The sequence below is a fragment of the Triturus cristatus genome, chromosome 8, assembly GCF_964204655.1.
Source record: "Triturus cristatus chromosome 8, aTriCri1.1, whole genome shotgun sequence".
NCBI lineage: Eukaryota > Metazoa > Chordata > Amphibia > Caudata > Salamandridae > Triturus > Triturus cristatus.
This window is the reverse complement of record NC_140591.1, coordinates 1632918812-1632946341: the sequence shown is the minus strand read 5'-3', so window position 1 is coordinate 1632946341 and position 27530 is coordinate 1632918812. Positions and strand designations below refer to the sequence as shown.

Here is a 27530-nt window from a genome sequence, read left to right as displayed (position 1 = left end):
CCGGCAAGCAAAGGAATGCCGACAAAGCCGATAAATATCCCTTTACAGGAGCTACAGCAAAGCCCTGCTGAGCAAGAGAAAGAGCAAACTGACGGATGTTGGATAAACGAGCCCTCAAAGTGTCAATAGACCTCTCTCCGCACCAAAGAACAAATTTAGACCACCTATAGGAATAGATAGATTTGGTGGAATGACGTCTGGCAGACAAAATTACATCAACCACGTCAAGCAGGAGAGAAAAAGAATTCAGGTTGCCCCGTTCAATCTACAGGCATTAAGGTGTAAGCTCTGGAGGTGTGGGTGTAGCACCTGCCCCTCCGACTGCGAGAGGAGGTCTGCCCTCAGAGGGAGACGGAGCAGAGGGCACGAGGATAGGTGGAGAAGAACTGTATACCACACCCTTCTTGGCCAATCCGGGGCGATCAATATGACTTGGGCCCGGTCTTGGCGAATCTTCCTCAAAACCCGAGGAATCAAGGGTATGGGTGGAAACACGTAAAGGAGTTGTGAGCTCCAATCTATCTGAAACACATCCCCCAAAGCTCACTGCATCGGAAACTGGAGACTGCAGAATGACGGGCAGTGAGCATTCTCGTGAGTGGCAAACAGGTCCACCCGAGGAGTTCCCCATGTCCGGGAGATGTGACAAACTACCTCTGGATGGAGCCTCCACTCGTGGTTGGCAGAGAACTGCCGACTGAGACTGTCTGCACGCACATTCAGAACTCCGGCCAGATGATTTGCCATCAGACAAATCTGGTGTTCCTGAACCCAGGACCAGAGACGCAGAGCCTCTCTGCAGAGACAACGCGACCCCACTCCTCCCTGCTTGTTGGCATACCACATCGCGGTAGTGTTGTCCGTCAGGACTTGAACCGACTGACCGCGAAGGGAAGGGAGGAAAGCCTTGAGCGCCAAACTTATCGCTCATAATTCCAGAAGGTTGATGTGAAGCAACCTTTCCTCTGGAGACCAAAGACCCTTGATCTCCAGATCCCCCAGATGCGCACCCCCACCCTAAAGTGGATGCATCCGTTATCACTTTGGCCACCGATGGAGGTAGATGGAAGGGCTTTCTTTGAGACAGATGGCCCTCCAAGCTCCACCAAGACAGATCCGCTGCAGCTTCTCTGGAGATCCTCACAGACTCCCTGAGAACTCCATTGTGCTGATACCACTGCCTGCGGAGGCACCACTGGAGCGCCCTCATGTGCCAGCGTGCATGGTTGACCAACAGAATGCAGGAAGCGAACAGACCGAGCAGGCGAAGGACCTTAAGAGAATCATTTCCTGTATGTCGAGAATCCTTTGAGGAGGAGGGAATGCCCGACACAGAGTCGTGTCCAATACTGCCCCTATAAACAGGTTGCGCTGAGAGGGCACCAGGTGAGATTTGGGCACGTTTATCGAGAAACCCAATTTGTACAACAGCTGGGTTGTAACCTGCAAATGATGAAGCACCTTCTCTGGCAACTCCGCTTTGATCAGCCAGTCATCCAGATAGGAAAAAACTGGAATCCCCGATCTTCTGAGATGGGCTGCCACCACCGCCATCACCTTGGTGAAGACTCGAGGTGCAGTAGTAAGATCAAACGGAAGGACCGCAAACTGATAATGTTGTGACCCTACCGTAAAACGGAGATACTTCCTGTGCGACTTCAGGATGGGGATGTGGAACTACGCATCTTGCAAGTCGATCGACACCATCCAGTCCTACTGTTGCAGCGCTTGATGAACCTGCGCAAGGGTGAGCATCTTGAACTTCTCCTGCTTCAGAAAAAGGTTCAAGATCCTGAAGTCCAGGATTGGACGCAACCTGCCATCCTTTTTCTGAATCAGGAAATACCGGGAGTAGCATCCCTGACCCCTCTCCTGCTCTGTAACCACCTCTATCGCACCTTTTTAGGTCTCGCCTATTCTATCCCGCAGGGATGGATAGGCGACATTATAGTAAGCAGTCCGAAAAGTCTACCTAGCTGCGGATCGCATACAGTTCATGTGAACACAATCATGCGCATTATCAACAACTGCCACAACCACGCGCATTCTTTACAGCTTCCATTTTCTACCAGACACTTCGTGCGCGTGCGCCGCGCTCTCCCTCTGTTGCCACATGCATTCAGCTCACCAGGCTGCACACCCCCTCACTCTCCATATGGTCGCACGCCTTTTCTTTGATCTCCACCGCGCGTTCTCACAGGCTCCTCTCCGCCCACGCGTCTCTCCCCTTCCATGTAGTTCCACACCCGCCTTCTCTTTCTCGCATTTTTTTTTTTGGGGGGGGCTTTGTGTGACTGACTACTTGACCTCGTGCCTATGAGTTTTGCATGCGTCTATTATATTTATTTACTTTGAATGTTTTTTGTTTTTTTTACTGCCCACTCGTCTCTCCTCTTCCATGTAGTTCCCCTCCGCCTTTTCTTTCTCGCATCTTTTTCTGATTTTCGGCTTTGTGCGACTCACTACTTGACCTTGTGCCTATGAGTTTTGCATGTGTCTATTATATTTATTTACTTTGAATGTTTTTTTAATTTAACTTTACGCACCCAAACACGTTCATTGTTTCCTTTCCTTCTTACATTCTTATGCGGGAAAAAAAAAATCACTCTCTCCATAAACAGCACTTTTATCCAGTCTCGCCTCTCTGTGTTTTGCTGTCTGCCCTCGTCTTCAATAGTTTCCAACCTCTGTGTTCTGCTTTACGCATCCAAACACGTATGCTTTTGTCTGAGGTTCCTGCTTACATTCTCATGCAAAACAAACAAAAAAACACTCTCTACAAACAGCACTTTTATCCTTTTATTCTGTTTTGCCTCACACAATGCCCTACACACATTAGACCACACAAAATGCCACTTCACACACTGCCCTACACAAATTAGACCCCCCAAACTGCCACCTCACACACTTCCCTACACACATTAGACCCCACAAAATGCCAACTCACACTGCCCTACACGCATTAGCCCCCTCACACTCTGCACCCCCTCACCCTCAAATAAAGAAGAATACAGTTTACTTCCAAGGCACTGCAGTCATTTACGTGAGCCAGTGTCAGATTGTGTATTTTTTTTCAATACTAATACAGCCTTTAAAGAAAATAGAAATACAGTTTACTGACAAATCACTAACCAACACTGCCCCCCTCTCACACAGACCACACACAATGCCCACTCACACAGACCACACACACTGCCCCCTCACACAGACCACACACACTGCCCCCACACAGACTGCACACACTGCCCCCCTCTCACACAGACTACACACACTGCCCCCCTCTCACACAAACCACACACACTGACCCCTCCTCACACACTGACCCCTTGACACACTGCCCCCACATACACTGCTCTCACACATTACCCACTCACAGTACTTTAGGTCACACACACTGCACCCTTACACACCGCACACACACACAGCCCGCACCCTTACACACTCACACTGTGCCCTCATACAATTCCCCCTCACACACTGCCCTCGTACACACTGCCCCCTAGTTCATACGATGTCAGTTGGTGCCTTTTCTAAATTTTAACTGAAACAAAAATGTTACAGGATCAAAGCGTTTCTAAAACGCATCAGTAGATTTTTGTTTTTTTTCTTTGGTTAATGTCTATTGGTGCTAGGTGTTTTGTGCTTAAATTAGAATTATTGTTTAACTTTATTTAACAAATGAACAAAGTTCACGTGGACGTTGCGGTCTGAAAATGTTGTGGCGCGCACGCACCGACCTCTCCCTCTGTTGCCACACGCATTCAGCTCACCAGGCTGCACCCCCCTCACTCTCCATATGGTCGCAAACCTTTTCTTTGATCTCCGCAGCGCGTTCTCACAGGCTCCTCTCCGCCCACGCGTCTCTCCCCTTCCGTGTAGTTCCGCCCGCCTTCTCTTTCTCGCAACTTTTCCGGAATCTCGGCTCTGTGTGACTTACTACTTGACCTCCTGCCTCGGTGCTTTGCATTCACCTCTTATATTTATTTACTTTTGAATGTGTGTTTCATTATTTTACTTTACGCACCCAAACACGTATGCTTTTGTATAACTTTCATTCTTTGCTTTCCTGCTTACATTCTGATGAAGATCACTCTCTCCACTAACAACACTTTTATTCTGTTGCGCCTCGCTGTGTCTTGAGGTCTGCCCTCGCAAGTCGCCTTCAACTGGTCCTTCACATACACTGGCCCCTCGCAGACAGACAACACACACTGCCCCCCTCGCACACAGCCCACACACTGCCCCCCTCTCATGCAGACCACACACACTACCCCCTCACACAGACCACACACACTGCCCCCTCTCACACAGACCACACATACTGCCCCACTCTCACACAGACCACACACACTGCCCCCTCATACTCTGCACCCCCCTCACACTCTGCACCCCCTCACACTATGCACCCCCCCCACACTCTGCACCCCCTCACACTCTGCACCCCCTCACACTCTGCACCCCCTCACACTCTGCACCCCCTCACACTGCCCCACTGACTCACTGCCCCTATACACTCTGCACCCTCACACATTACCCACTTACACTCCTTTAGGCCACACACACTGCACCCTTACACCCCGCACACACACAGCCCGCACCCTTACACACCCTTACACACTCACACTCACTCTTTGCCCTCTTACACACTGCCCCCTATTTTGTACGATGTCAGTAGGTGCATTTTCACTTTTAAAAAAAAAGTCACAAACGTTACAGGAACAATGGGCCCGATTCACAGTACTAACTTAAGACAAAATCCTAAACTTACTACCATTTTCGTATTCACAGAAGGCACTTACTCATTTTGGTATTCACAGAAGACACTTACTCACTTAGGCATTCACAGAAGTTAGGAGTCCTAACTTTAGGACTCCTAAATGCCTTCTTTGAATACCGAAAGTCTTAAAATTAGGATTTTTCTCAGTTTAGGAGTCCTAAAGTAAGGACTCCTAACTTTACTACTAATAAACTGAGAAGAATCCTAATTTTAAGGCTTTTGGTATTCACAGTAGGCATTTAGGAGTCCTAAAGTTAGGAGTCCTAACTTTACTACTACTAAACTGACAAAAATCCTAACTTTAAGACTTTCGGTATTCACAGAAGGCATTTAGGAGTCCTAAAGTTAGGACTTCTAACTTCTGTGAATAACGAAATGAGTAAGTGCCTTCTGTGAATACCAAAATGGTAGTAAATTTAGGATTTTGTCTTAAGTTAGTTCTGTGAATCGGGCCCAAAACGTTTCCAAAACGCATTTTAAGCATTTCTTTTTGTTTTCGGTCAATGTTTGTCAGTGCTATGTATTTGGTGCGAAAGTTAAAACTATTGGAATTGTAAATGACAAAGCTATTAATTTAGCTATTTTCAAAACCAACACAAATACAAAATTTGGCATTTACAATACCAATAGCTCAAACTTTCCTAATGCGAGACCTATTGCATTGCAAATGCTTGTTTTAGTAATGTAAGGACTTCCTCCGAGCAAGCACCTTGGCAAGGAGGGTAAATCGAAGGTAATTCCCGAAAGGGAAAAGCATACCCATTTTCTACAAGATTTGGAACCCAAAGGTCTGTAGTGACCAATTCCCAATCCTGTAGAAAATGGGTAAGCCGACCCCCCACAGGACCAACATGATCCAGAATGGTGGATCTACGGCTGCTTTGCAGTGGTGGAAGGGAGGGAGGAAGAGGAGGAGGAGGAGGAAGAGAGCTGACGACCTCGAGCACAACCCCTGATCCTGCCCCTGTAGCTCTTATGGAGGGTATTTTGCTGCTGCTGTTGCTGCTGCTGCTGGGGCTGGCTGTAGGTCCGAAAGGACGACCTCCCAAAACCTCTATATCTCCTATAAGAAGAACCTCTAGGCTGAGCCTGTAGACCCAGAGATTTGGCTGTGGCTTTGCTGTCCTTGAATCTTTCCAAGGCCCCATCCGCCTTTTTCCCAAACAGCCCAGAATCATCAAAAGGCAGGTCAAGAAGCGTTGCCTGCACATCAGGGGAGAACTCCGAAGATTTTAGCCAAGCACTCCTTGTGGCGACCGAGGAGCCCATAATCCTGGCAACAGAGTCCGCAGTGTCCAGGCCACTCTGGATAACCTGACGCGCAGCCGCCTGAGTGTCTGACAGGACTTCATTAAAGTTCTGTCTGTCCTCCTCAGATAACTTAGGAGCCAGCTGTTTAGCAGCATCCATGAGAGCGTGGATATAACGGCCCAAGAGACAGGTGGCATTTGTTGACTTTAAGGCCATACTCACCAAGGAGAAAACTTTCTTGGCCGATTGGTCGAGCTTTTTAGAATCCCTGTCACTAGGAACCTGTGGAAAGGCCCCAGAAGACTTATTAGAGCAGGCAGCCTGACCCACCAGACTTTCCGGAGAAGGATGGGAAGTAAGAAAGTCTGGATCTCCTGGAGCCGCCCTGTACCTCCTTGCTACAGACTTAGAAACTGCAAGAGCTGAGAAGGGCTTACGCCTTACCTCCATGACTGGTTCAGTGATGGCCTCATTAAATGGAAGTAAAGGCTCTACTACGGTAGAGGGAGAATGCAGAACCTCAGTAAGGATATTAGGTTTAAATTCAGCAGTTGGAAGCTGTAAATCCAAAAGCTCCGCTGCTTTCCTAATGACCGTATGGTAAGGAGTCACATCCTTAGAGGGAGCATCAGATGGAGGAGTTATCTCCCATTCCGTTGACAAATCAAGGCCACTTGCCTCTTTCAATTCCTCAAACAAGTCATCTGACTCCATAAGCTCACCCTCTTCCATCTCTTCCACCTGGTACCTTTGCTCCTCCAAAACTCTCTGTGCTTCTCGCCTGGACCTAATCCTCAGGACCAGCGTCACCAGCGCCGCTACCGACTCTGACGGAGCCGGCGTCGAACACGGATCCGGAGGAGCAGCCGGAGTTGAACGAGGTCGAGCTGGAGCCGGAGAAGAAGGGAGCGGCGTCGACGTCCTCGGCGCTGGGAAATGCCAAGACGGCGTCGCTGGGAAGAATGGCATAAATGGAGCCTGGACGTAGGCCTGAGGAACCCCCAGATTGAAGGCCATTGGACCCATGGGATACGAAGGTGCTCCAGAGGGGTACATCGCTCTCGTAAAGACGCCATACATAGCATTTAAATAATGCAATGGGTCTTGACCCGGGATTGGAAAGGGGGGATAAGGCTCAGATTGAGGCGTTACTGGACTCGGGCCAATCGGCGGCGACAGAAGAACCAGCGGAGCATCTTCAACCGGAGCCGGAGAATGTGTCGGCGTCGGTGATGGAGCCGGAGCTGGAGAGTGCTCCAGAGAAGCCGCAGGCGAAGTCAGGCAAACAGGAGAAGCAGGATTTGACACAGCAGAGGGAGAAACATAGTCTTTACGACGTCAAAGAGTAGACATAGTCGATCTCGGAGCCGTCTCCTTATCCGAACGGCGTCGAGAGCCATGCCTCTTCTTCTTTTTATGCTTCTTCGATTTAGAAGCATGACCCGACGTCGACTTCGACCTGGACCTCGATCTTGAGCGTCTTCGACCTCTCTTCTCTTTTTTCATCCTCGCTATAAATAGCTTAGCTTCTCTTTCCTTTAAGGCCTTTGGATTCATCTTGCGGCAGCAAGTACATCCCTCGACTTTGTGATCCGACGACAGGCACCAGACACAATCCTCGTGTGGATCCGTGATGGACATGTGCTTACCACACTCTACACGGCTTGAATCCAAACTTCTTCATCGACATCTTGGAACAAGAAGCAAGATGAAAGTAGAAAAACCAGCAGAAACACAAAGTAACTAGCCAAAGCTACGGAGAGTCCCAGAAAACTGTTAGCGTCGACGGCGCGGAAAAAATGGAACTGACATCATCACGCCGACGAGGTCCTCTTATGGATCCAGTGACGTCAGCGGAGCCGCGAGCGGATCAGTGCTTCTGTGACGTCGTCGGCGTCGGCGTGGAGAGCTACAAAAGTTTCCGAATGTTGCTGGCGCAGGGGATATTCACAAGGTGAGGAATCCACTGGCAGATGTATCCATCAGAAACCACTTTACAAGGGACTGACAGGTAAATTAAATAGGCCAAACAGGTGTAGACCAATCTTTATCATATTTAACACAGAGAGCACACACACTTTACACTGGACAGCAGTGCTAAAGTGCCCAGAGTTCTAAAACCACCAACACCATGTCAGAAAAAAGGCCAGGAGAAAGGCAAAAAGTTTAGGGATGACCTTGCAAAAAGGGCCAAGTCCAACAGACCTTCTCCTTGAAGGCAACAGTTTGCTGTTCAAATGTACCTTTGCCAACTTTTTCTAGTAGGTTCTCTGCCTATATGCAGATTCCTCACCTTTTGAATCCCTCAGGAACCACAATGGATCTGTAACCTTTCTCGCAATAGCTCCTGCTCGCTGGTAGTGGTGTCCTTAGTCTCCTTGACTGCTCCGTCTAACCTTCGGCAATAACAGCACAGACCCACTTAACCCCTTCGGTGCCACGCCCTTTCCCCCTCCTGTGCCGGGCGTTTCCCACGCGGGTGGGTTTCATGACGAGATAGTCTCGTCATGGGCACAGCGCGACCGTGCTCCATGACGAGACTATCTCGTCATGGGCACAGAAGAGGATATAGGCACCACCCCTGCAAACTGATGTCAGTTTCACAAGCCAACTTCCGCACCCTCAGACACAATATGTTCAACCTAACATGAGATCTCAAGACCTATCAGAAGCCCACTCCACAGAACTGGTGGGGAGGAATCTGTGATTAGATAGAGTATCCAACAGAAAGAGTGTTACCGAAGTTATAAGTTCTGCCAATGGATACTTCTAACTGCAGATTTCTCACCTTTTGAATTACTACAAAGCAGTACCGTCCCAACCCAATTGAGGTTGGCCTAAGGATTGGACTTTACGCCAGGAAGTCCTGCAGGATCGCACAACCAAAATGGCCCTACCTGCAGACCTGAGCGTTGATACAGCAGTGCCTGGGGAAGGTATGGAGGGATACCTATGTGTCAGCTTGGCAGATGTTTAACTGAGAAACACCTCTTGCCAGGACGGAAGATGCAGTTTTCACCCTAGTAGTTTGAGCCTGAAGGACCTCAGGAGGCTCCTTCTTGGCCAAAGTGTAACACAGCTTGAGGCCGGGGACAATCTAAACACACAAGGACAGTTTATGAACTGTTCTTCCTGTCTGCACAACGGCAAATCCAATCAATGTAAAAATGAATGGCCCTCTTAGACTCCATCTCATGAGATCTCTTTTGAGATTGTTGGCTTCCTTATTGTGGTCACTTCTGCTCAACTCAGTGCTCAGTGGTAATGGAGTCTGCAGTCAGTATTTATATAAATATATATGAGGTTGAACGGTCTGTCTGGTTGTACAAAGTCCATTAGCCGTTTGTGTAGATTAAAACCCCTAGGACCTCATTTACAAGTTTTTGACATAGAGCAGTGCACTGCCTCAAAAGGAAAGGGCAGGAATGAATTGCATTTATGATGTACAGCACATTCCTGTCCTTTCCCACTGTGCTGGCACTGTTTTGGCTGCCTTGCACCAGTGCAGGCACCATTGGTGCACCGGTGTTTGCATTGTAGTAATGATTGTTTTTGTGCAGGAAGGAAGACATTCCGGCTCATAAACAATAAATGGAGGCATTTTCCTATGTGTGCGCAGAATGCAGCCCACAAAGAGTGGGGGGAAGCAGGATCTGCTTTGATAGTCACCCCCACTTTTTGCTGGGTGTCAGTGTGTTTTTGTTCTAGTCTGCTGGGATCCTGCTAAACTAGACCCCAGCAGCTGTGCTTTCTCCCCTAAATTAAAATGGTAAGCACTTTGGTATCTCTACAATTGGCTGCTGGTGGACCCTTTTAAGTTCCTAGTATATGGTACTGAGGTATCCAGGGTATAGGTACACCAGGAGTCTCCCCTGGGCTGCAGTATGTATTATGCCACTCATAAAAGTCCACTTAAACTGTGACTACTGGCCTGCCATAGCAGCCTGTGTGAGATGGTGCTTGTACGTCTCATGACAGATATTTCATTGTATTTATTTTACAATGTATATAGAGCGCAACACTCACCCCAGGGGGATATCACAGCCCTGACGTTTCTGAAGGTATTCATTATTGAGAACCCCAAAAGCATTATGTTCCAAAAAGCTTCTTCCTAAACCCCAAAGGATCTTTAGTGTGGCGTAGGGCTAATGGTAATTTATTCCATTGTAAGGCTGCCTGATATGAGAAAGAGCGACCTCCCACTAAAACTTTTTTTAATTCGCCTAGTTTTTGCGAATGCAAGATTACGGGATCTCAGCTCTCTTGAAGGGAAATAGAACTCTACTCTGTCTTACAAGACTTTAGGGCCAGTCTTATTAAGGGCCTCATGTAGGAAAATAAATTTTACCGGTTCTTAAATACCGAGCCGTACCGAATCGGTAAATTAGAATCGGTAAGTTATATGTAGGAAAAAATTCGGTAACAGTTACCGATTCGGTAACATTCGGTAATCACGAATCGGAATTCACCGAATCGGTAAATACCGAGGTGGTATTTACCGAATCGGTAAATACCGAGGTGGTATTTAGCGAATCGGAAAATACCGAGGATACTACCACCTTCCCTTAACTAAGTAGCAAATATCATAATAATGCTACAATAGAAGGTCTCTTAGGCTTCAATAGGGGACCCCATACCTCAAAAATCAGCTTAGTGAAATCACATCACAGGAGCATCAGGAGCCTTCTCACAGGAAGGCTCGTCTTCGGTCTGAATAATAAACATGACGTCTGTGATATGAAAAGCACCAACTTGCAGGTATTTGCAGCTGCGCGTGTGTCATGGCTAAATAGTGGGTCGAACAACCTAGACTGGAAAACATGCATTGTGTAAAATTCCAGACTGTGTGGCACAGCATGTACAGACCAAGGTCGCTGCGCAGAGCTTGGGATGGTAACAACAGATTGCACTCGTCTGAAGGAAGTCTCGAGTCAGCAGTTTATTCAAGAAAGAACATGTAAACGCAGTGTCGTGTGCAAAGACAAAAAGATGGCTACATAACATTCAACGTGGTTATGCTAACTGAACAATGTATGTACGTATTCAGGGAGAACTCACTACACGCCCCCTTGAGCGAAGCAATATGTAATAGGCAAGAAAAGAGAGAACGCAGAGTTCAGTTTCGTCAGAGCAGAACAAGGCGTAACCAATGCAGCGCCAAAGTCCTAAAGTCCAATTAATAGCAGCATAATATTCCAAAAAACACAATGCAAGTATAGTAAAAAACTCAAACCGACCATCAGGAAGAGAAATAAGAGAAATAAACGAAATAAATGTTGCGCCAGGGTGCTGTCCAGTAGCACAGGCGCAATGGACGACAATCCAGTTAATCCATGAATGTATAGGCAGCACATGTGGCCACGGCTTCCAACAAAAAATCGTTTGCAGGGCCACTGAAAGTCTCAGCCATCCAATTAAGTAAAGAAAAGGAACATACGTGTTCTCCAACCAACGGAGCCTCTAGCACAATCAGAGGGCACCCGGAATGTTCCTCTAAATAGCTCATAGACAAGAAGTCGTAGGCTGCCGCTGAGATGTCCCAATTACCCAGGATACCATGCGCCGCACCACACGCCATGATCCGGACACCAGAACAGGACAACTCGTGAGACACTAAGGGCCTCATCAGTCGATCGAAATCCGGCACCGGAGACACCATGTTGGTCAAGCACAAATCCAGAGGCCATTCAAAGGGACAATCCAGGCAGTGAAATACAGGTTGTACGCAGGTGAAGTAGGAATACCTGAAGGATAAACCATAAGCCAGGCTCAAAGTCGCCAATGGCAAAGTACCATAGTAGTCAAGCATCCTATCACGAAGAAGATGCAGACGGGACAGGTGCTCGTGTGGCACAGAAGGAGCAGCCATTCCGGAGTATGAAACGGAGAAGCAGCACACCTGCCACTAGCGCCAGGAGCAGCGGGACACCTCCAAAGATGCTCGAGAAAAGTGAATGAACAAATGCCGGAATTACACCAAAAAATAGTTTGGAAGGAGGTCACGAGACCCGAGGCCACATGTTTAAAAAAATGAGCCAGGGCGGTCGTGGACGAGGCATTGAAAATAGTTTGGATCAAAGAGCCGAAATGCAGGGGGAGGTCAGTATTCAGAGGCGCCTGTACCTCAGTGCGCGTATTAGCAACGTGAAGGACAAATGTTTAACGAGAGGAAGTCAAAGGCACCTCTTTGTGGGACAATAGCGCTCTATTCTGCTCAACTTGTTGAACTCTGCTTTCAAGGTTGGAATCGAAGGCCAGATGGAAACATCCAGCCGCACATGCGGGGGTGGAAAAAGAACAGTATTGCAGCAGACAACTTTATGCGAGACAGTTATGTACGGGATTCCCACTCACATCCCTCAGCAAGCTCCATTATTCAAAATTAAATATATACCGTTTGCAAGCACAGTGAAAGAAGGTGTAATCACAGGCACTGGGATACCTCGTAGCACGCACGCAAAAATCTGGGCTTGTACATTGCATGCGCCGTGTACTTGCATGTGCCTATTGTCTCATGTATGAATCCTAGAGGAGAGAGTGCTAAAGCTATTATCTATAACGGCTTAAGCCTTCTCCATGTTTGCTTGGTCAATAGCTCTCAATCTGGAAGCCGCCTCACTGTGCGACAACTTGCAGACCGCGTTGTAAATAGCATACGCCCAACTTTTGGTTCTGCCACCCACAGGACCATTCACAAAATCATTCCATTCGGTATGCACATTGATGGAGTGGGTGGACTTCCTGATCCTGTAGATGTGCTCTGTGTCAGCTGGTGGACAGAGTGGGATGTGTGTACCATCAATGCAGCCAATGAAATGGGGGAAGTAATTCCTGAAGGAACGGGACAGGCAACTCTGGGATACACCACCCACCGCAGCTGTCACCACCTGAGAACTGCCGGATGCCAACAGATGTGGGCTGCAGAGCACCTGCACATGTGGGGGTATGGCGTGCGCCCTTCTTATTGGCTGGTCCAGGTGTGGGTGCGGGTCCCTGATTTAGTCCATGATGGTTTCGGGGTGTAGCCTGTACCTCTCATGTATCTCTGCATCAGTCAGCTGGAATAGTGTGATGCGCTGTCTGTGGATGCGTTCCTCCCGTCGCCAAACCCTCAGTCCTGCTGCCTGTAGACGTAGGCGCCTTGCAATGACGTACATAGCTGCCAGGGTGTCCACGCTGTTGCATTTTGGGATTGCTTAGCTGCACTGTTGATGGTTACCACCTGCTTTCAATCCGTGTTAATTACCGACTCTTATTTACCGATTTTCTTGGATTTCTTAATTACCGAGTGCTCCTACATGTCATTTTAATTTTTACCACTTCATATTTCCCACTTCATATTTACCGATTCGTTAATTATGTATTCGGTAAATATGAATCGGTATTTACCGCCTCATATTTACCGAAAAGTGGTTTTTGGACTCCTACATCTCACTTGTCTGAATACCGGTCGGTAACGGCATATTTACCGAAAATCGGCCGTTACCGACCGGTATTTGGCTACCTACATGAGGCCCTTAGTACTCTATGCACATGGCACAGTAACTTCAACTTTGGTGCATTGGCAGCCAGTGTACCATCCCCATACATAGGGCAGTGTGCTTGGTTGTAAGTTTGAAGCTGCCCCTGCATGAGCAGGACAAACCTACAAACCCCAGAGTCAATTCTCCAGGCTTTGTAAATGTGGTCAGCTATTTTTATACATATAGTCGACATAAGTCATTATGAGAAGTCTAACTATATAGTGGCTTCACCAAACTCAGTCATGTTTGGTGTCAGAAATGTTGGAATCATACACCAATGCCGATTCCAGTATTGGGCGTATGATTCCATGTACTAGGGGGCTACATATGGGTCCGGCTGTAATCCTGGTAACAGCCTTTCACGGTCTGCAAGCAAGCTACTGCTGCTGTGGACCACAGGCATGATTCTGCCCTCCTGCTGCTGAGCTGAGCTTAAGCAGGAGAAGGTAGAACAATAGGTTTCCTGTCACAGGGAGATGTGCCCACCTACCAGAGGACTTAGTGTATTGAACTGGGGTGGGGGCACTTGCCAGCGCCAATAGACTGCTTTAACTGCACTGCGGATTCTCCCGCAGTGCGGGAGAATTAATGAGTGGGTGAGGCCGAGTAGGCCAACGGACGTGCGCAGCACCAGCGAGGTAGTGCTCGCGACGGCCGTTGGCCGACGCGAGCACGGAACGGGTTAAAGGGCACATTTTGCGCCTCCTTGCATACTCCAATTTGAGCCAGTTCAGGAATCATTGGTTCCTGCTCCTGCGCTACACTGGACAAAGGACATGGGGTATCCTCTCCTCTTTTCAGCCGCTCCTCTGGGACAGACCCCAGAGTTGTTCCAACCCTTCCCTTACCATTCCCTTAGGGTACTTAAGGCTTACCTGTGGGTGGGCCCATAGATTCATTGTGGGACAAGACTCACCCCTGAAACTATGTCGCTCTTCGATCGCCTGGACACTTGGACTTTGTTGAACTTTGACTGGAACCAAGACTGCATCAACGAAGAATCCTGCTCCTCCTGGTGTCGCTGTTCTTACAGCTTTCTTCATTGTCTGTGTCTGTGCTACTGCCAGGTTCTTCAACAGACCTGTGGGCATCAAGTAAACCCAAAGAAATCTCCCTTGAAGTGAAGGAGTCACTCCCTTGCATCTGCACCACAACAAAGCTGACCAGTCTGCTGCTCCTGTTAGCCTACAGACTTCCCGAGGCCCAGCAACACAGATGATGGCGGCACTGCAGCTCCCTCAAGGCCTGACCTGTCTTCTCTGCTATACTGAGGACAGTATCCTTGGTCAGGACCGCTGGGACCAAACCCCTGTGCACTGCGTTGACTTGCCGTTGCTAAGGCTTGTTGGCTCTGCATTCCAGAGATCTTCGGGCTACAAGAAGCTCCAACCTCCAGCAACTCTTCCCTCCAAGATCATCATCCTCACATCATCCTCTGCACCATGGGCCTTCATCTTTGGTGAGCTGCTCAAGGTCCTCTTGCGACTCCTGTGCGGTCGGCCTGTGGATCCTACTGAGGGTATTCTACTGCTTCGGTGGGCTCCCCTGCTTGCTCAGGACCTCCTCAGACTCTCCTGCTGTTGGTGAGTCCTTTGGACCTTGCTGGTCCCAACATTGCTCCTTTTCTGTCTTCCACACCAGTTGCATCTACCAAGGCTTGTTGGTGCTCCCGCCAGACACAGACTACTTAGTCACTGACATCCGATGTGGGACAGTCCTTGCACGCCTCCTGGTCTTCCTCAGCATCGCCTGGTTCTCACAGCTGCACCATTGACTCTTAAGAACCTCCCGACATCGGTGCACATTGTGTTTTCCTGCCTCCAGTTCACCTCCAAATTACATAGGCTCTGTCCCCTCTGCTTGCAGGTTCTTCACTTCTAGAATCCACCCTTGGATTTCACCGGACTTCTTCTTGAACTTCTCCAGAGGTACTTTGTAAAGATTCACAAACTCTCCATATGTAGTTCAAGTGAGGTTTATTCATTAACAGCATATAATCACAGCATCCCCAGCTGAGCAGTGCTCATCAGCTTTTACACCTTCAAATTGCTAAGCTTCTATCACTAGGTCATCATTGACCTCATAACGTTCCATGCTCAGCATACAAGTCCTTCCATATCTTCCCCCTTATAATATTTAAACAAAACTCAAAAGTAACATACAGAACAGAATAAACATTTTGGTAAAACATATCTACATGAATGATTATGGGGAAGAAGAAATAGAGTGATACGCATAAAGTGCATTACCCTTGGATCTTGCACACATCACCCATACGCCTTGTGGCACCGTTGTGCAGAACCACCACACTACGTTTGACCTCTTTCACTCTGCATGGAGCAGAATACTTGCTCTCACCCTTACAAACAAATCCCCTTATTTTCACAATCACCCAATCTCCAGTTTTTACACAACACCGCTTCACACTCTTCTTCACATTATAATACTGCATATTTTTCATTTGCGACCTTAGAAAATTCCTTTGAATTTCTTCTTGATCGACCTCAACATTAGTTACAACTCCTTTCAGCCACACAGGACACTCCTTTACCCCAGGTTTCCTTCCTTTTACGGATACAAATGGAGAAACACCAGTCACAGAATGATGAGTTGTCCTATTCACGCATATCATTCTCCTCAATTCCCTCTTCCATGGAAGATGGTAAGCACGGGATAGTTGTATGTTATCCATCACCAATCGGTTTGCTCTTTCAACCAACCCGTTGGCTTGAGGTCGGAAAAGAGCCACCCTCTCATGCACGATTCCCATTCCAGAGAGATAATCTTCCATCTCCCTAGATACAAATTGTACACCATTATCTGACACGATTTTCTTAGGTATTCCTTCCTCCACAAAAGCTTCCTCTAAGAACTCAATAATATTTGAAGTCTTCACTTCACCAACATCCTTAAACACAAACCACTTTCGGCCTCATGTAGGTAGCTAAATACCGGTCGGTAACGGCCGAAATTCGGTAAATATCCCGTTACCGACCGGTATTTAGCTATTTGGGATGTAGGAGGCATAATTCAGGATTCGGTAAATTACCGAATCGGTAAAATACCGAATCGGTAAAATACCGAATCGGTAAATACCGAATCCTGAATGTAGGGAGCACTCTAAAGAGTGCAAATTAGAATTAAGAATTTGTTATTTACCACCAAATACAGGTTGGTGATAAATAACGAATACCTTGCAAAACGCAATATTTTGCAGATGTAAGAGAGCCATGTGGCAGACATACATGCCCTTAGGGCATGTATGTGCGCCACATGTGCACACATGCAAGAATCAGGGGTGCAACAGGGTGTCAATGTGACACCCTGCCACCCTTGTATATGCTCCCCCCATTACCGAATTGGTATTTACCGAATCGGTAATGGTGACTGGCTTCCCATTGATTCCTATGGGGCTCCAGGCCCATAGGAATCAATGGGAAGGTATGCCCCATTACCGAATCGGTAAATACCGATTCATATTTACCGAATTTTTCCGATTCGGTAAAATTTACCGAATCATTACCTACATCACATTTACCGATTCATAAATACCGAATCTGTAAAATTCGGTATTTATGAATCGGTAAATGTGTTGCTACCTACATATGGCCCTTTGTATGGTAATCTACTAAGATTAAAATGAATCTGCTGTTAAATCCTAACTTAGATACAGGTCCTAAAGAATCAATGGCTAACTTTTCCAAGGGTCTCTCTGGAAAAGTCATGATATCTAATGGAGGCTTCCTAACCACCTTGGTTTTGTCACTATCTGCACATATCAAGCAATTTATCACCATTTCCTCAACGTCCCAATCCATGCCAGGCCACCAGTATGACTGCCGAACTTTCCTTTTCACGATATCACGTCCCAAATGACCCTCGTGGACAATATTGAGAATTCTAGAGCGAATACCTTTGGGAGGCTCAAACTGATTTCTTCTCATTAACTTTCCATCAACTATACTCAATTCCTCCTTGATTTTGAAGTACTCAAGTAATTCAGCATTCATTTCACCATTTTCAACCGTGTACAACATTTGCCTCAACTTCATCCATTTCGACATCCTCTTCCCTCGCAGCCGTCCACTCCTCAGCAATTATAGCCATCTGTCCACTAGCAAACATTCCAATTCTGGAAACTTCTGCAATTTCATCCTCAGCGCCTACGTCTTCAGGCAATCTTGACAAAAAATCTACCACCACGTTCTTACTACCTTTCACAAACTCCACCTCAAAACCATAATCCATAACTGATAACAACCGAGGCGAAACATTTCCTTCCAGTCCTCTTCCACCTTTAAAAATAAATGTCAATGGTTTGTGATCCATTCTTAATTTGAAAGGAATTCCCCATGCATAAAACCTGAACCTGTTGATTCTCCAACAACAAGCCAAAGCCTCTCTTTCAATCACAGAATATGTGGTCTCTGCTCCTTGCAACCTTCTAGACGCACAACCGATTATGTTCTTAGTGCCATATTTAACTTAAGTGAGCATGGCACCTATACTCACTTTGCTAGCATATGTTGTGATATATGTCCTTGCCGTCACATCAAAATGTCCTAGTGTCGGAGCATGAGTAATACCCTTTTTTATAAGTAAAAATGCATCCTCACATTCCCCACTACATACAAACTCAACTCCCTTTTATAACAATTTCCTTAAGGGCTCCACAATTTCCGTGAATCCCTTCACAAATTTATCACAATACTCTGCTAGACCCAAGAATGATTTTAATTCATCCTTAGTATGTGGTCGATTCGCCTTCTCAACTGCAGTCATGATGCTTTTCTTTGGCCTTATGCCCTTGGCACTAATTGTATGCCCCAGATAAGTCACTTCATCCCTTCTAATTTGACACTTTTCCCTTTTTACAGTCATGCCATATTTGCGCAACCTCAACATCACCTCGTCAAACAATTTATCATATTCAGAAAGATTTTGCCCACGATAAGTATGTCATCTTGGAAACATAACACATGATTTAAATCCCCAAATATGCTCTTCATTATCCTCTGGAAAACTGTAGAGGCCGAGGCTGGGCCAAATGGCATCCTCTTGTAAGGAAATGCACCTAAGGGTGTTACAAAAGATGTCAAATGCCTCGATTGTACATGCAAGTCCACCTGGTGATAAGCGGATGACATATCAAGGACACTCCTCTCCAAAATCCCCGACCCCCCACCCTTACCAGACCCACTAGGCATGAGATGCAACCAGCTTGCTGAGTTCTTCGCGACAAAAATCAATAAAATTCTGAATTCCCTCCCCCCGTCCTCCACGTCTCAACTTCCTGATACCTCCCCCCCAGGCCCAGATGCCCCCTGCCTTCAGGCATTCACCAAGGTCACCACGGAACACTTTCTTTCAACCATACAATATGTAAAAAGCGGGTGCCCCTCAGACCCGGCCCCGATGAGCAAACTCAAGCTGGTCGCCTCCACCTTAGCTCCGTCCCTTTCCCACCTGATTAATGATTCTCTTGCATCAGGCATTGTCCCAGTCAACTGGAAAAGAGCTATAGTTAGAGCACTCCTTAAAAAACCTCATCTCGATCCATCTGACCTTTCCAATTTTAGACCCATCTCTCTCCTCCCGGCCTTTAGTAAAGTGGCCGAGCGAATTGTCAACCAGCAACTATCCCTGTTTCTTGAAACTAATAACCTCTTACGCCAATCCCAAACTGGGTTCAGACCAGGGCAGGGAACAGACACTGCGCTATTAGCCGTGGTCGAGGAGGCAAGAACCATCATAGACGCAGGAGGATCAGTGGCAGTGATCCTCCTTGATCTCAGCGCCGCCTTCGACACAGTGGATCATGACATACTGATCCACCGGCTCAAACTGACAGGAGTGTCTGGGACCGCCCTTTCCTGGATCAAATCCTTCCTGGATAGCAGAACCTACCAGGTGTCAGATGGCACAGTCACATCCAGAGCGATCCCACTACAGTGTGGGGTTCCCCAGGGATCCTCCCTTAGCCCCACTCTTTTTAATGTATATATGTCCCCGTTAGAGGACATCACCGCCCCATTCGGCATAAAAACTGTCATGTACGCGGATGACACTCAATTGGTGGTATCCATCAATCAGTCAAGTAAAAGCCTGGACAACCTGGCAGCATGCTTAGAAAGCATCTACCATTGGATGTGTGAGTCACGCCTAAAATTAGAAAAATCTGAGATCCTCCTTCTAGGAAATACACACATACGCCCCCTAGCCCTCTCTTGGCCTTCCTGCATGGGATCAGCCCCCACACCCAGACCGGAAGTCAAGAGTCTGGGCATTTGGTTGGACCAAGAGCTTAACTTTAAAGTACAGGCTAGAAAAGCGACAGGCATCTGCTTCGGCCTAATCCAGACAGCACGGAAGATCCTCCATCTTATCCCCTTCCAATCCAGGAAACTGCTCATGCAAGGGCTGGTGAACTCCAGACTGGACTTTGGTAATGCTCTTTACCTTGGAGCCCCTTTATCGGTCATCAGCAGATTGCAATGCGCTCAAAAGAACGCAGCTGCTAGAATGCTAACCGGGACCAAGCTGAGATGCTCGGCCAAACCTGCCCTCAAAAGCCTGCATTGACTCCCGATTAGGGAAAGGATCTCTTTTAAGACCCTTTGTATTACCCACAAAATATTACAAGGTAGAGGCCCTCCAATCTTGAGATCCCTTGTCAAACCCCATCTGTCTAATAGACATCTCAGATCAGACGCCCTTTCTTTGGTAGAAGTCCCTAGAATAAAAAAGGCCCGTTCAGGGGGGCGGCTGTTCTCCTATAACCCCTCTAAATTATGGAACTCTCTGCCACTCCCCTTGAGAAGAGAACACAATTTGTTTGCCTTTCGTAGGCAGCTAAAAACTTGGCTTTTCCCATTATAAGCCCTTCCTCTCCTCCCCACTTGGAGCAATAGGCTGTATCAGCGCTGGGATGCCCAAGGGTAGCTACGCGCTTTAGAAATCCAAATCCAAATCCAAATCCAAACTTCCCCATGTGGTACTTTAAAATTTGGGTCCGCGTAGGAGGCATGGCCCTACCCTGCCTATTCCGGTATCAGCGAACCGCGAATGGCCAATGCAGTATGTACAAGTGTTTTGCATAACGTTTCATCGATAAATTCACTTTGTATACAATATTACACATTGAATTTGTGGGTTCCGTTTTGGAGCGGTAGCTATCTTATGGTTGCCCTCACATAGGCTGCGCATTAAGGACATGCACAGGCCTTCAGAACACATGTGCCTTCTATCTGACTTCTCTGTGACCTGTGCAATTTGGCTCCACCGCCCCAGGTCAGTCCGGTCTCACAAGCTCCCCGTCCTACGGCCACCTGTGATTAGCATCAGGGTTTGACACACCATAAAGCCTTTTCATCCCACACAAGCCTCCGGCTAATCTCTTTCACACCTGACTCTTCCTGCTTTATGGCTTGTTTTACCAACAGGAGGTGCCCGTGTTTATTGGGGTCTGCTGATATCTGATGAGGGATCTGAGCCTTGCTGTGTAAATAATTGTGGGCTGGCTGAACTGGAATGTGGGATGGTCATCATGACTCTGCCTTTTCGTTTGTAATGAATACACATGAATGACCATATCGTAAAATGAGGAATGTGTGCCTGAAGCATGATATTTTGTATATAAGGAGAAGGCCGTTTCTGTAATTTTGAGCAGTCTCCTGAGAACATACCCGTGTGTACTTCTAGGATTGCTGTTACTGGCTGCAGTCAATAATAAAACAATCTTTGACGCCACCGCAAGGCTCTGTGTTTCTGTGGTCCAAGACAGGAAGAACTCGAAGTCATAGGGTGCTACCCCTGGCACCGCTGGGTTCCTAAATAACCTAGTACTTCAGTTGGCGCCCAATGTGGGGCGATTGCAGCGGTACTGGTCCAAAAGAGGTTCGTGAGGAGCTTCGTGTGGAAATTCTGGAGGAAGGCCGCCACTTCATCGACCCCTGCATGTCGACGTGGTCCGAAAGTCTTTGCTGCGAGGTTCCCCGCTTGCTGACGGCTACGAAGGACTGCTGCCCTGACTATCGCCCTGTTTTGGACCCTTGATAATTTGGTAGAGCGAAACGATTAACCGAGTCTTCTGGTGACGTCATCGATACCTCAGTTAAGTATAAGTGGAGCGTCTCCTAATTCTTAGTTTGGTTCTTAGTTTTGGTATCCCTTCGGGATCGCTTTGATTTGGAGCTTGCAAGCGCCAAAGCCGAAGGACTCGTGTATTCACGAGACTATCGCGTTTTGATAATCCTTTGAAGTTTGAAACTAGACTAGTGAGCAAAGATGCCTGGTTCTAGTATAGTTGGTAATTGGTTTTGTTTGGGTTGTAAAAGGGATTCCCAATTAGAGGATTCGTGTCCGGTTCCTCCAATTGGAACTTCAACTTATGAGCTTTATGTAAAAAATGGCGTGGGCCCCATTGCATATAATGAAGTATGGATTCGATACACCAGAAAGGACGGTGTTTTAAAATGGCCCCAAAATGGTAGTTTCGATACAGATATCTTAGACAATTTGGAAGTTAAATTATTTAAAAAGAAAGCCCGGCCGGCGATGTTTGATTCTTTCCGCCTATGGCGAAAGGAAGCCAAACAGAAGGAAATTAAGCTAGCAAAAAGAAATAAGAGAGAAAAAGGTATGTCGATGATGCAAGCAGCTGTACAATTTAAAGATAATGAGGAGGAACAAATGAATGAGCAGTTACATAGACAGCGTAAACTAGGGATCGATAAATGTTACCCAGTTTTGTCCCCCTTCCACAAGATGAGTCAAAAGAGAAAGAGAAAGATTCCCTAATGTCCCATTTGCTAAGTTCGCCACCCCCGTATGCGCAAAATGCCACAGCGCCTCCACAGCTCGTAAATGTGCAGCCTCCAGTTAATGTGCCGCAAGCTTTCCTGCAGCCGCCAGCTCCTCCTCAGCCGGCGCCTGCTCTTGTGGTGCAGCCCCCTCAAGGGCCGCCGACTTTGCTGCCTGCATCCTCTTTGCCTTCTGCGACTTTGCCTGCCCCACCAACTGCCTACCTTGGCGCTCTCCGCGATACTGTCCTTGCATCTGCATCTACACCTACTGTGCTTCCCTCTGTTTTCTCCCCTGTTCTTATGTCAGATTCTCCTTCTGCACGACAACGCATAACTAGTGCGGTTACTAGTTTTGTGTCGCCTCTCCTTGGGTTATCTAGTGTGATCCCTGGCTCACAATGAAAGCAGTTGCGTAGTCAGTTGCCTGGTTCTGAAGAGAGAGAAGTATTAGATAGCATGGCACGTAGATGGATTGTTTATCCTTCTAGATATGATGTAGAATCTGTTGTTAATGTTTTTCATCAGTGGGAAGCGCCACAACAGCGGTACGTTTTTGAGAAAATGTGTGAAATCCTATGTGAAGAGTTGGAAGAGAATGATTTAGACTCCAGTCCGCAGGAGTTGTGTCAAGTGCGATTTGAATTTGGAAAAGGTACGATTGTGGGTTCTGATGTTGGGAAAGCAGTTGCGACACTGCTGTCTTTCAGGAATGGAGATTGTCAGCAATCATTGTTTGGACAGGAATTCCCTGAAGGGAAACAGGTAAAAGTGCGACAATTTCCAATGCGTGAGGTTCCTCCAGTTTGGAGACCTGGTGATGCGAATGCTGTTCCACCTGTTCTACCACATTTCCAGCGTGTTTGGGTGCATGTCCCTTGGAAACGATCTGAAGTAATAGCGCTTAAACAGACATTGCCTGACCCCCGTAAAAACCCTGCAGGATATTATAAGGAATTGTCACAGACGGCAGGATCATGTGTCATGAATCTAGCTGACATAAACATGTTGTTTGGAAACGTTGTTCCACAGCCTTTATGGGGATCAATTCGTAATGTAGATCACGACGCAGAACTAGGTGACATATGGGCAAACATCATTGCTGCAGACACTAGACAAGTTGGTGGTGCGAAACCTGAGCCCCTAGTAGCAGAACTCCCTGGTAGAATTATCACCTACATGAAAACTTTAATGCCCGCGATGCGTGTGAATTGGGATAAACTATCGGCTTGCAAACAAAAGAAAGATGAAACAGTGTCTGATTTCTTAGCAAGGTTTGAAGAAACATTTATTGACCACAGTGGTCAAGATATGAGTACTGAAGGTGGCCAACGGTTATTTGTTGATAAATTTGTGCATAATTTGCTTCCCGAGTTGTGTAAGAAGTTAAAAGATTCAGAGAGTTCTTGGGCTGTTTCCTCATCAGCGCAAATACTGGCTACTGCACAGTATTACAAAAATAGAGATAAGGATGAGAGAGATAAAGCAGACAAGAAAACGAAAGAATTAAAAACGAAGGTTCTGTTACAGCAAGCTTACCCGCCACGTGGTGGCCAGAGTAATTATCAGCAACCACCACAGTTTCAGAGAAACGTGCAAAGGTATGAGTATTCTCAACCGCGCGTTCCTGTAGGCCCTAATCAATGTTCATATTGCAAGGAAGAGGGTCATTTCAAGTATAGTTGCCCTATTCTGTTACAGCGCGCTAATGGCACTTTTAGCACCAGAGGTAGAGGTGGTCGACAAGCTCCTAGGGGTAGGGGACGCGGGAGTGGTCCCCAGAACGCGCGTCCTCTTCCATCTCAAAATACGATTAATAGTTTTGATCAGCAAGCAAATGCAACTGGTAGGACAGCTCAGTACTATAACAATGACTATTATACAGAGGATGAAAATGTAGAAAGTAATGATTACTAGGATAGCCATAGACAAAGAGAGGGAGTTGTTTCAGTGCCAGTGGATCAGAGTGGACCATATGTCAAGGTGACTACAGCGGGTGTGACAGAACCTTTTCTGTTGGATACTGGTGCTGCAAAAAGTTCAATTATGCATTCAAAACTCCCTGGCGCACCTTTGTCTGGCGACACGAATGATTCAGTAGGTTTTTCTGGCGCCCCGGTTAGGAACCCGATCTCTAGTCCTATGACCCTTTCTGTTGGACCTTGTGAGCTGAAAGCACCCCTTATCCTAACGACAGGTTGTGGGGAAAACCTGTTAGGATTAGATTTGTTAAAGAGATTACATGCGACATTATATTGTTCCCCCTCGTGAGTACAACTTACACTTGGTAGAGAAGTGATTTCTCCAATGTATTTGTCAAGGAATGAACTGCCAGCTGAATTGTCATCTCTTCCAGATGCTCTTTGGGCTTCTGGTCTTAATGATGTGGGCCTTTTGGAAATACCGCCATACGTGGTAACTTTGAAAGCCAATGTTAAATTGCCACGCATTCCCCAGTCCAAGATCTCTAATGAAGGTGAAAAAGCGTTGCTGCCGATTATCTATGATCTGATTGAAAAGGATGTAATTGAAGAGACAAGAGGTAACGTTTGCAATAGCCCTGTTTTGCCTGTTTTAAAACGTACTGACCCCTCACAGCCACCTGTTTATAGATTTGTGATCGATCTTGGAGAGGTAAATAAGATTGTTGTGCCACAGTTTCCAGTTGTCCCTGATATAACTGCTTTGTTAACTATGATTCCAGCATCCGCTACTTGGTTCTCAGTGATTGATTTAAAGAATGCTTTCTTTAGCATCCCAATTGCAGAGGAAAGCAGGGACATTTTTGGCTTCAGTTTAGGAGGTCGTAGCTTCCGTTTTAAACGCGCTCCTCAGGGCTACTGTGAAAGCCCATCAATATACAGCCAAGCTTTAAAAGCACAGCTTGATGCAATTGTTTTACCTAGTGGTGCCACCCTTATCCAGTATGTTGACGATTTACTAATCGCCGCGGATACTGAGGAGATTTGTAAAGAAGCTACGGTTTCATTGTTGCGTCATTTGTCTGCCTTCCATCACAAAGTGTCTCTCTCAAAACTGCAATATTGTCGACAAGAAGTGACCTACTTAGGTCATCTCTTTTCGAAGGAGGAAAGGAAACTGACCGCAGAAAGAATTCAGGCCATTGCAAAATTGAGCGTGCCAAGAACACAGAGAGAAGTGCGTGTTTTCTTGGGTATTACTTCCTACTGTAGGCAGTGGATCCCGAGTTTTTCTTTGCTGGCAAAACCTTTAATAGCATTGACATGTAAAGATACACCGAATCTCGTCCCATGGTCTGAAGAATGTCAGAAAAGTTTTTCTGAATTGCGTGAGGCATTATGTTCAGCTCCTGTGTTGGGCACTCCCGACTACAGCAAGCCTTTTACATTGTATGTTCACGAGAAAGAAGGTTGTGCATTGTCAGTGTTGACACAGTCTTTTGGAGACCAACAGCGCCCATGCGCGTATTTTTCATCGACTTTGGATCCGGTAGCCAAAGCATTGCCAAGTTGTTTGAGAGCCACAGCGGCAGCAGCTGTCTCTATTCGACAGTCTGCTGGGTTAGTAATGAATAACACGTTAATTGTGATGGTTCCACACGCAGTGGACACGTTGTTGAACAGGACCAAGACACAGCACTTAACTAGTGCTCGATTGTCAGGTTATGAGTTGACACTATTAGCGAGTCATGTACACATAAAAAGATGCAACACATTGAATCCAGCTACTTTATTGCCGATTGCAGCAGACACAGATGAGATTGAACAGCATGATTGTCTGTTTAGAACAGAAGAGGAAACAAAAGGGAGAGTGGATCTTAAAGATACTGCCTTGACTGAGTGTGATGGTACCTTATGGGTGGATGGTTCATGCTTCAAGCTTCCGAATGGTGATACGACTGCTGCATATGCTGTCACGACTTTGCACACGGTTGTTGAGACCGCACGTATACCGCATAACTCGGCTCAAGCAGCAGAGCTAATTGCACTTACAAGAGCATGAGTGTTGTCGAAAGGAATGAAAGTGAACATATACACTGACAGCCAGTATGCGTTTGGCGTGGCCCATAGTTTTGGGCGATTATGGAAAGAACGTGGATTCCTGACTTCGCATGGAACCAAAATTCAGAATGGTCAGTTGGTGAATGATCTCCTTGAGTCACTGGCCTTGCCGCTACAAGTTGCGATTGTTAAATGCAGTGCGCACAAGAAAGTTACCGATGATGTTGGTCGTGGTAATGCATTTGCTGATGAAGTTGCGAAAGAAACAGCAAAGAATGTAAATAATCAAATGTATGTTGCAGGCCCTGCAAGATGGGTTGGTGATGTTGGAATGTGTGAAGACACTATAGAGAGTGTGAAGTCCCTTCAAGCTGAAGCCACAGAGAAAGAATTGAGCAAATGGAGAGAAAGTACGGGTAAATTGGATGAAAAAGGTTGTTGGGTTGATTTGTCAGAACATCAGCGTTGGTTGTTACCCGATGCATATGTGCTTGCAGTGGTGACAATGGCTCATGGAATGGCCCATATTAGTGTAAAAGGGATTTGCAAGTTGTTGGCCCCAGTATGGCAAAATGCTGGAATTCCCAAATGTGCAGAGAATGTGGTCAAGAATTGCATGGTGTCTGAAATACAATCCTGGTAGGGGAAACCCAACTCCAGCTGGTCATTTTGCACCTCCAACGTATCCGTTCGAGGTTTTGCAGCTAGATTTCATCCACATGGAAAGGTGCAACAATTTCAAATTTGTACTCGTTGTTGTCTGTGCCTTCTCAAAGTGGATAGAAGCATACCCTTTAAAAGACAATACTGCCTTGTCCACAGCTAAAGCCCTTGTCAAAGAATTTTTCCCTAGGTTTGGAATGCCGAGAATGGTCTGGAGTGATAATGGGAGTGAATTTGTGGGTCGAGTGATGAAAGAAGTATGTGAGGGACTAGGCATTAAACAGAAGTTCCACGCTGCAAATCACCCCCAATCAGCTGGGCTAGTAGAGTGCTACAATGGCACTCTGAAACTTAAATTGGCCAAAATCCAGGCGAGCTCCGGTCTTAAATGGCCTGACGCTCTGCCTTTAGCACTCCTATCAACAAGAATGACTGTGCATTCACGAGTGGGACTTAGTCCCTATGAGATAATTTTTGGCCGGCCAGCCAACATATGGGGTGTGCCAAGACCAACAAAATTCAGTGAAATCGA

General features: G+C 46.8%; 1 protein-coding gene across 1 annotated transcript in view; it reads right to left on the bottom strand.

Annotated features, from left to right (window-relative positions):
* Positions 1–27530, bottom strand: part of LOC146808461 (transient receptor potential cation channel subfamily M member 2-like) — a 3976112-nt gene that overhangs the window by 187289 nt on the left and 3761293 nt on the right. The gene's annotated exons all lie outside the window — the stretch shown is intronic.